We start from the raw sequence: 7917 nt of genomic DNA on the forward strand, positions 1-7917 counted from the left end.
ATTCCAAGCTCGGTTTGATTTTGTGATCTCGGGACCGGTTTAGGTGAGATCATGATATGGTGAGGGTGGAGGTGGTTTAACCTCTGGATTCCCTTAGTTGTTCCGGATTCGTTTATCCATGGGATCCCACATTCATTCTTAGAATATGGCATGGGGGTGATTGGCTAAAAGAAAGATTTGGTTCAGCCATGTCTATGGTCGGGTGGTATGTGGAAGTCTTGAACTTGGTTGGCTCTTGCCTATGTTTAATGAAAGCTAAGTTCTCATGTTTTTATTGGTAAATGTACTTGTTATTATGTGGCTTTAATGGTTGTTCTCTTATTGTTATTGATATGGTTATATGTTGGTTATAAGCATGGTTATGTGACAGTTCTCAGTCATGGCTCTTTTCATGTTTTTACTTGTAACTGAAAGAATAATGGATGCAAGACCTAATTGATGTTAAGAAAGATAATGTGAGAAGGTGGTGACCCTTCTTGTTAAGTCTCAGATGAGTTTTCAGTCCCTTATATTTAGACTTGCATTCATGACCTGTAGGTTGAATATCTACCAATTGTTTAATGGAATATCAGTCTCGGTTGGGGATGGTCAGGTCTAGTCCTGGTGTCAGTTTTTGGTTTACAAGCATTGTCCTTATGTATTTTATGAATTCTGGAAGTCACATGGATTTCTGGGTAGAGGCTTAGCCCCAGCCCTGGAAAATAACCTTAAATTCCACAGTCATTGGCACAACACTAGAAGGAAAAGTCCACAGTCGCACTCATACAAGCTCATGGGAGCAACTAGAGCCCACGGTTGCATGGATTCCTTCGCAAGGGAGTGATTGGGGGTGAAACTCAGGGAAAAGTTGATTTGTCTTGGGGGATGGAATTTTGGAGGGGTTGGGATACTCCTGGAGGGTCTGTGGCACTTGAGGGAAGTTAGTAAGGTCTGTTCTGTTGACTCCATTTCCTTAAGGTCACCTAGGATGTTGATTCATGTCTTAGTAGCCCTTCATCTCATGTTTACCCTGGGTAAGCCAATGAAAGTGGGTAGATATGAGGGGAGGTATTTCTACACTTATTTCCTTGCATAATTCCTGAGTAAATTAGCCCCTATTATTTAGGAATTTTCCTCCAATTGATTGTGAAATTCCCAAGGTTTGATCATCTGACTACATGCAACACCTGTACACTCAAACTGGTTTGCAACTGCTTGTTACATTGCCTTGGAATCTCCACCACAACTGGAGAACTCGAATTCCTTGCATGCATTATCTATTTTAGGTTGATAGATCACTTAACTGGATGACCACTAAGTTAGACTGCTTTCCCACTACACAACTAACATCCAACTAGCTCTATCAACAATTAGAACTAGTTTAATTGAATACAACTAGAAATCACTAACCTTGATTGCTACAAATTAGCAATCACACATGCTTAACTGAACTCCAAGCCCTCTAACTCAAATTTATTAAGCTAACTGAGTGAAAATATCCATGTCACCTCAGTTAACTGCCTCCAAGTTTTCCGCTGATGTGGAAATTTGAATTTTCTCAATTTTACCAAGGCAAAATCAAATTGAGACTTTCTTGCTACACTTCTCAACACTCCCTCTTAGCATGAAAGGGATTTTCAACCACCCCTAACATGCACCTATGGAATTTGAACTTCCCTCTTGACAAATCCTTTGCCAAGATGTTATCATCTTGTTCCTCTGTCGGAATTTATTTTAGCAACATTATCTGCCTCTGCATGCAGTCCTGTAAATGATGATACCAAATATCTATATGATTGGATTGATCATGAAATATCATATTCTCAAAGAACTTAATGAAACTCTTATTATCACAATAGATCATAGTTGGATCCATCGTCTGACTAAACAGTCCCACAAGTATCTTTCTCATTCATATCGCCTCACATGTTGCTTGATTTGCAGCCATGTATTCTTCTTTTGTCGAGTTGAGTACCACAGATCTTTGCTTCCTACTGTACCAGAAAATAGCTATGGACCAAAAACTGATAATTCCACCTGATTTACTCTTTCTGGCGGATGGACTCCCTACCCAATCTACATCTGTGAAGCCACAAAACTTCACTCCCTCTATCTTTCTATACCATAATCCACACTAGATAGCGCCTCTAAGGTACCTTAAAACATGCTTCGCTTGCCTCATTTGTTTGAGAACATAGCACATATTTGGTTGTGTGTTCACAAGATACATTAGTGAACCCACTAGCTACTGGTAAATGGTAGCATCAACCTCTTCACCTGAAGTGGCATTCTTCTTCCTCTAGTTGATCACTAGATGTGTCTCCATGGGATTACAACTCTCCATGTGAAATATTTGCAGTATCTTGGTGGAATACTTGCCTTGAGACAAAAGCAATTCCTCATCGCCTTTCCATACTTCCAACCCAAGGAAGCAGTGCATGAGACCCATGTCTTTCATCTCAAATTCCCTTACAAGAGTTGATAAGTTGCTCATCACCTATTAATATTAAATCATAAACATATAAAACAATGATAAGAAATTTACCTTCTACCAAAATATAATAGAGGTTCGCATCTACTTCACTTTTGGTGAAGCCCAATCCAGTGAGATAACTGTCGATCATGGTGTACCAAGCTCAGGGTGCCTGTTTGAGACTGTACAATGCTCGCTTGAGTCTGCACACATGAGACTCTCGATCAAGTGTCTCAAAACGTTTTGGTTTCTCTACATAAACTTCATCCTCAATAATGCCATTGAGAAATGTTGTTTTTACATCCATCTAGTGGATCTTCCACCCCATATGTGTAACCAGTGTAATAATTGATCTAATGGATGAATACCTTGATACGGGAGCAAATATTTCCTCATAATCAATTCCCTCAACTTGAGACAATCCTTTGGCGACAAATTTGGCCTTATACTTTTCTATGCTTCTGTCTGTTGCATGCTTAACCTTGAATATCCATCCCGAACCCATAACTAATTTATATGTCGGTCTTGGGACCACTTCCTAAACATTGTTCTTCATGATGTATTTGTATTCTTCCACCATTGCATTAACCCAAATGGATTGCTCTATTGCTTCCTCAAAATAGGATGGCTCAGTCTCTACAAGCTCAATCATTAGAGCCATGTAGCCAGTGTACCTCTCCGATGACCTCCTTTGCCTACACAAATTTGAAGGAGCTCCCACATTCTCCTTCGTATCCTGCACCAATCTATCAACTTCCCTAGTTCCTTTCCTACCTTCTCTTGATGGTTCTACTTGAGTGTATGTATCAACTCTGCCTCCTCTCTGCTTCTCCATTAGTGGCTCCTCCACAACTTCCGAAGGTTTCTCCTAAGGCTCCTCCTTTGGAGCTAAAAGCTCCTCTTCCAGTGGGATTTGAAGCTCCCTCTCAAGAGAGCACTGCATTGCTTTCTCCTCATCAAACTTTACATCCCTTCACACAACTGTCATTCTGATGGAAGTTAAGTACACATGGTAATTGTGTGAAGTTTTGGTGTAACCCACAAAAACTCCCAACTCATATGTCGACTCAAGTTTCTTCTTCGAAACTTTGGAGACATGGTAGTAAATAGAGGCTCCAAAAATTTTGAAGTGAGACATATCCAACTTCCTCCTCGAGAAAGCCTCCTCTTGTGTAATTATACCAATAAGTTGATGAGGACACTGGTTCTAAAAGTATAATGTTGTGTTACATGCCTCTGCCCACAAATGTTGTAGAATACCTTGGTCATGTAGCATAGCTCTCGTAGCTCCCACAATGCTTCGATTCTTTCTCTCAGCTACCCCATTCTTTCGTGGGTTGTGGGGTGCTATTAGCTCTCTTCGAATGCCTCCTTTTACACAGAAATCCTTGAAGTCATTTGAAACATACTCACCTCCATTTTCACTCCTAAGAGCCTTCATCTTCTATTCAGTCTCTTTCTCAACTAATGCCTTGAATTCTACAAACTTTGATAATGTATCATCTTTCTTCCGCATGAAGAAGATCCAACACTTTCTTGAGAAATCATCAATAAAAATAACAAAATATTTGTGTTTGTGTTATAGTGGCTACAACCACCCTCCAAAATTTTGCACATGCTTTGATTGTGGAGCCATCCTTATTGACCATAGCAGCTCATCTTGCCTTAATCTAAGTATCCATGCTTCGAATGAGACTTATCCTTTCCATTTTGGATTGTGTTTACTTACTTAGTTGATTTTCAAATTCACAAGTTGATCTCCTTACTTGGTCCCACAAAAGTTCCGAGCTTGCCCCAGAAACTACACAATTCTTGAGGGAAACTAGCCTTGTTGTTGGGAATTGTGCAATCCTGACTTCCAGTGAGCCTTGAGCTTAGAAAATGTGCAGTCATGAGGGGGCAGCCCAAACATTTTGCAACCCTCACTAAGCTCAGAAATTGCGTAGTGCACTGAGCCGGAAAATTGCCCAATTCTCGGAACTGCGTTGTCTTTCCTGGAAGTGTGCGTGGAAAGTTTCCCCAAAAAAAGCAAAAAGCATCACTAAAAATAGGGATCTATTTTTAGTATCATGAAGGAGGCACTTGTGCTATTTTTAGAAACTTCCGCCAAGTGTGCCTTTTTCCTTGATTTTAGGCATGCACGTCATGAACACTAATTTGTCTAAGTATATTTAATCGATGCTTCTAGAGATCATTTGAAAATTAGATCTTCGAGCTCTAGCATTCCCGAGGAGATCAAGAACCTTTGGTGAGATCTTCGTCATTTTTCCGGGTGAGTTTTGCTTTTGTTGTCTTTTGTTGCTTTTTATGTCATTTTTTGTTTTTTGGCTCATGTGAGTGTTGTTTCACTTGTTTCTTTGCATGATTATTGGTGTTTTAACTTTTTTAAAATTGTATAAGTGTTGTTTCAAATTATAGATTTCCTTTCCCAAGTGTCGCATAAGTTTTCTTGTGTTTGCACCAATGGTCGTTGTTACGGCGACTCTCCTCACATGCTTCATTTTCCTTCGATTTAATCAATTACTGCACTTGTGTCACATGCATTCATCTACACTGAGTTCGATTTTGACTCAACTTCACAATATCTTTCAAATATGCTTGTTTTTCACACTCCCCTTGGGCAGATCTGGGTCCCCTTGCCTCAATCTCACTTTGCACTGCATAATCTGGAGACTCAAGCCTCTAGCTTGGCCTCTATAATTTCGCAGAGCATAGCCTAAGTTATCCCTAATTGTGCATTACACAGTTCCAACAGACATTCTCCCAGCTTGGCCACTGAGACAACGCAATGCGCAGTCTCTCCCCAGCCTTTGCCCAAGTCGAACGCGCATTGCGCAGTTCCAGTCATCAGGCTTCCACCTTGACTGTTGGGATTGCACAGTGTGAAGTTCCCACAGTTAGTCAGTCACCTCTGTCAAGCAAAACTATGCAATCCCTCACATCAAGTGCCTGACTTGCTGCTTGAACTTGCCTTGAAGTTTTTTTTGTTTTTAACTGACATTTTCTTACCATGAGTGTCCTCTTTGTCCTACAAGTACAACAGTTATTAAACATCTCTCCAGCAGTCACAGTTAACATGGAATCCAAGAGAGTTGCATCAAAGGAAGCTGCTAACAGTAGTACTCGGGAGGCATTTGAGCAAATATCAGTTGATTTACCAGTGTATGTAGATACTAAGTTGTTTATTGAGAAGGGAACAACACTGACATGGCAACAGATCAAAGATATTTTTGCAAAAGATTTTGGGAAAGATTTTGAGGATGGACAGGTCTATCTTAGCATCTGGTACTTAGGTTTATACAAGGTTGCATGCAGGTATCTTGCCTTCTCGTGTGTAGACATCATCAACTGGATTTTCTTACATATGAATGAACTGACTAAGACATTGAGAATTGCCAGCGGGAGGAAGCTCACCACCTTCAAGGCAGAAGAATTTCAGCATATGAATCACTTTCCTGAGCCGGTGAAGTGCATGGACTCACTCTTCTATGCCACCCATAGATGTGTGAATAAAAGAGACATTTTCAAGTGTTGGGTGAAAGAGTTGTCCAAGTTTAGATAGACACCCACCCGTGTTTACAAGACAAAGTCCCTCAGGAAGGCTTACTAATTCTTGATCATATTTTCCCTAGAATATATGGTCAAGAGAGCACAAAGACCTTTCTCGAAGTGTGGGCAGTCTTACTGGACTATTTGGTAAGTGATGGGAGGCCATTCTACTAGTCAGATTTGTTGGCTCAACAATTGAAATCCCATGTAGATAAGGCTCGAAATCTGCCCAAGAATGAGAAATCAAGGTTCTGTGTGTCTACATACTTACTAGATGAAATATGTGTTCAACAACAGTTCCCTCGCATGAGCTGGACATGGACACCACAAGATACTATCGTGAACATCTATTGCAAGTTTCTTTCCGACTGCAGTTATCAAGGAGTGATGGGAAGGCTAACTGACCACTTTCATCCCGCTATAAAAGCTTACATTTGAGCAAGATCCACCTTGCATGTCCCAAGAATAAATGGAGGCAATAATAGACATTGCAAATTGGTATACCTCACCAGGTGGCACCTTCATCAGAGTGTTTGGCAGAGAGAAGCCTTCACATGTCTTACCAAGGTATGCCACTGAAAAATTGATCATGTAAGAAGTATCATACCACCTCGCTACAGGATTGTTAGTAGGACTTCATAGGAAGAAGAAAGAGCCATGGCCCACTCTTCCTTTGTGGATCGGATTATACGAGATTAAGAGCTTAAAGGATGTAGATGTCGAGGCTAAGGACATAGTGAAATTCGAATTCGGAACCAAAGACTTTAATCTATACGATCCCCACAGTATTTGCAATGACCACTGTACAAGAGTTTATTTTTTGTGGATCAGCGAGCATTTCATTGTTCAAAGAAGGATCCTTGGTGGTACTGTTACAATGCCTCCATACTCAATGAGTCGATCAGTATATCAAGGACTTGGAAGGCTTCTCCATGAACAACAGTCACTCTGGAAGCAACAGCAACAATAGAAAGCAACAATCCAGTGCAGGACAAGGGAAAGAGGAAGATTGTTGATGATCCAAAGGGGAGAAAAGATGCAAGATGATGGCATATACTATCATCACGAAGGAAATAGAAGCAAAGAGGGAGAAAATGATGAAGAGATCATAACAGAGGAAGAGCAGAGGTTGAAAGAAGCAGAACTGGAGCTGCAGGAGACAGAGAAGAAGTTGAAGGGAGAACAGGAGTTGAGGAGGAAATAATGAGAAGATAATCAGAAGCAAGAGTTATGACAAAGGCAAGGTGCAATGACAGAGGAAACAACATCGATATAGGTTGATGAGATGGAACAACCAACAGTTGAGGAGGAAGGTGAACAGATGCAGGATTGGGAGCTTGCTCAGTAGATTAATCAATTAATTGAAGTGACAAACATGGAGTTGGAATAGGATTTGTAGCATGAAGACACTAACCTGATGCCGAAAGAACCACAGGTCATCCCTCAGTCTCCACCACCTCCAGTAGCAAAGTCAGCCCCAAGCGAGGTAGGAGATGTTGTTCTCTTTGATGATGATCCTGTCATGGATGTGTACAATCTATCATTCGATGAGTTCCGGAAGAGGATTGTATAGGCGCAAAGGAAGCACTTCCAGACAATCACACATCACCTACATTCATCAAGGAAAGGGTGATAGTTTCAGACACCAAGAAGCATCCAACTGCCATAATCGAAGCCAACTTAGCCTATGTAGGAGCAACAAGCTCAAATGTTCATTATCTGATAGCTAAGAATGAACAACTAGTAAAGAACTTTCACGCTGCCATGAAATAGGCAGAACAACTTTGAGCATCAACGTCAAATGCAATTTCCGCATTAGGGGAGATGAGAACAATGAAACATGATGAAGTATCGGCACTTGGAGAAACCATGCGGAAACTCTATGACAGATTTGTCACTGTGCATAAAGCAATTTT

The sequence above is a fragment of the Pinus tabuliformis genome, chromosome J (genome assembly GCF_031772625.1).
Source record: "Pinus tabuliformis cultivar Carrire ecotype Pingquan chromosome J, CPIR1, whole genome shotgun sequence".
Lineage (NCBI taxonomy): Eukaryota > Viridiplantae > Streptophyta > Pinopsida > Pinales > Pinaceae > Pinus > Pinus tabuliformis.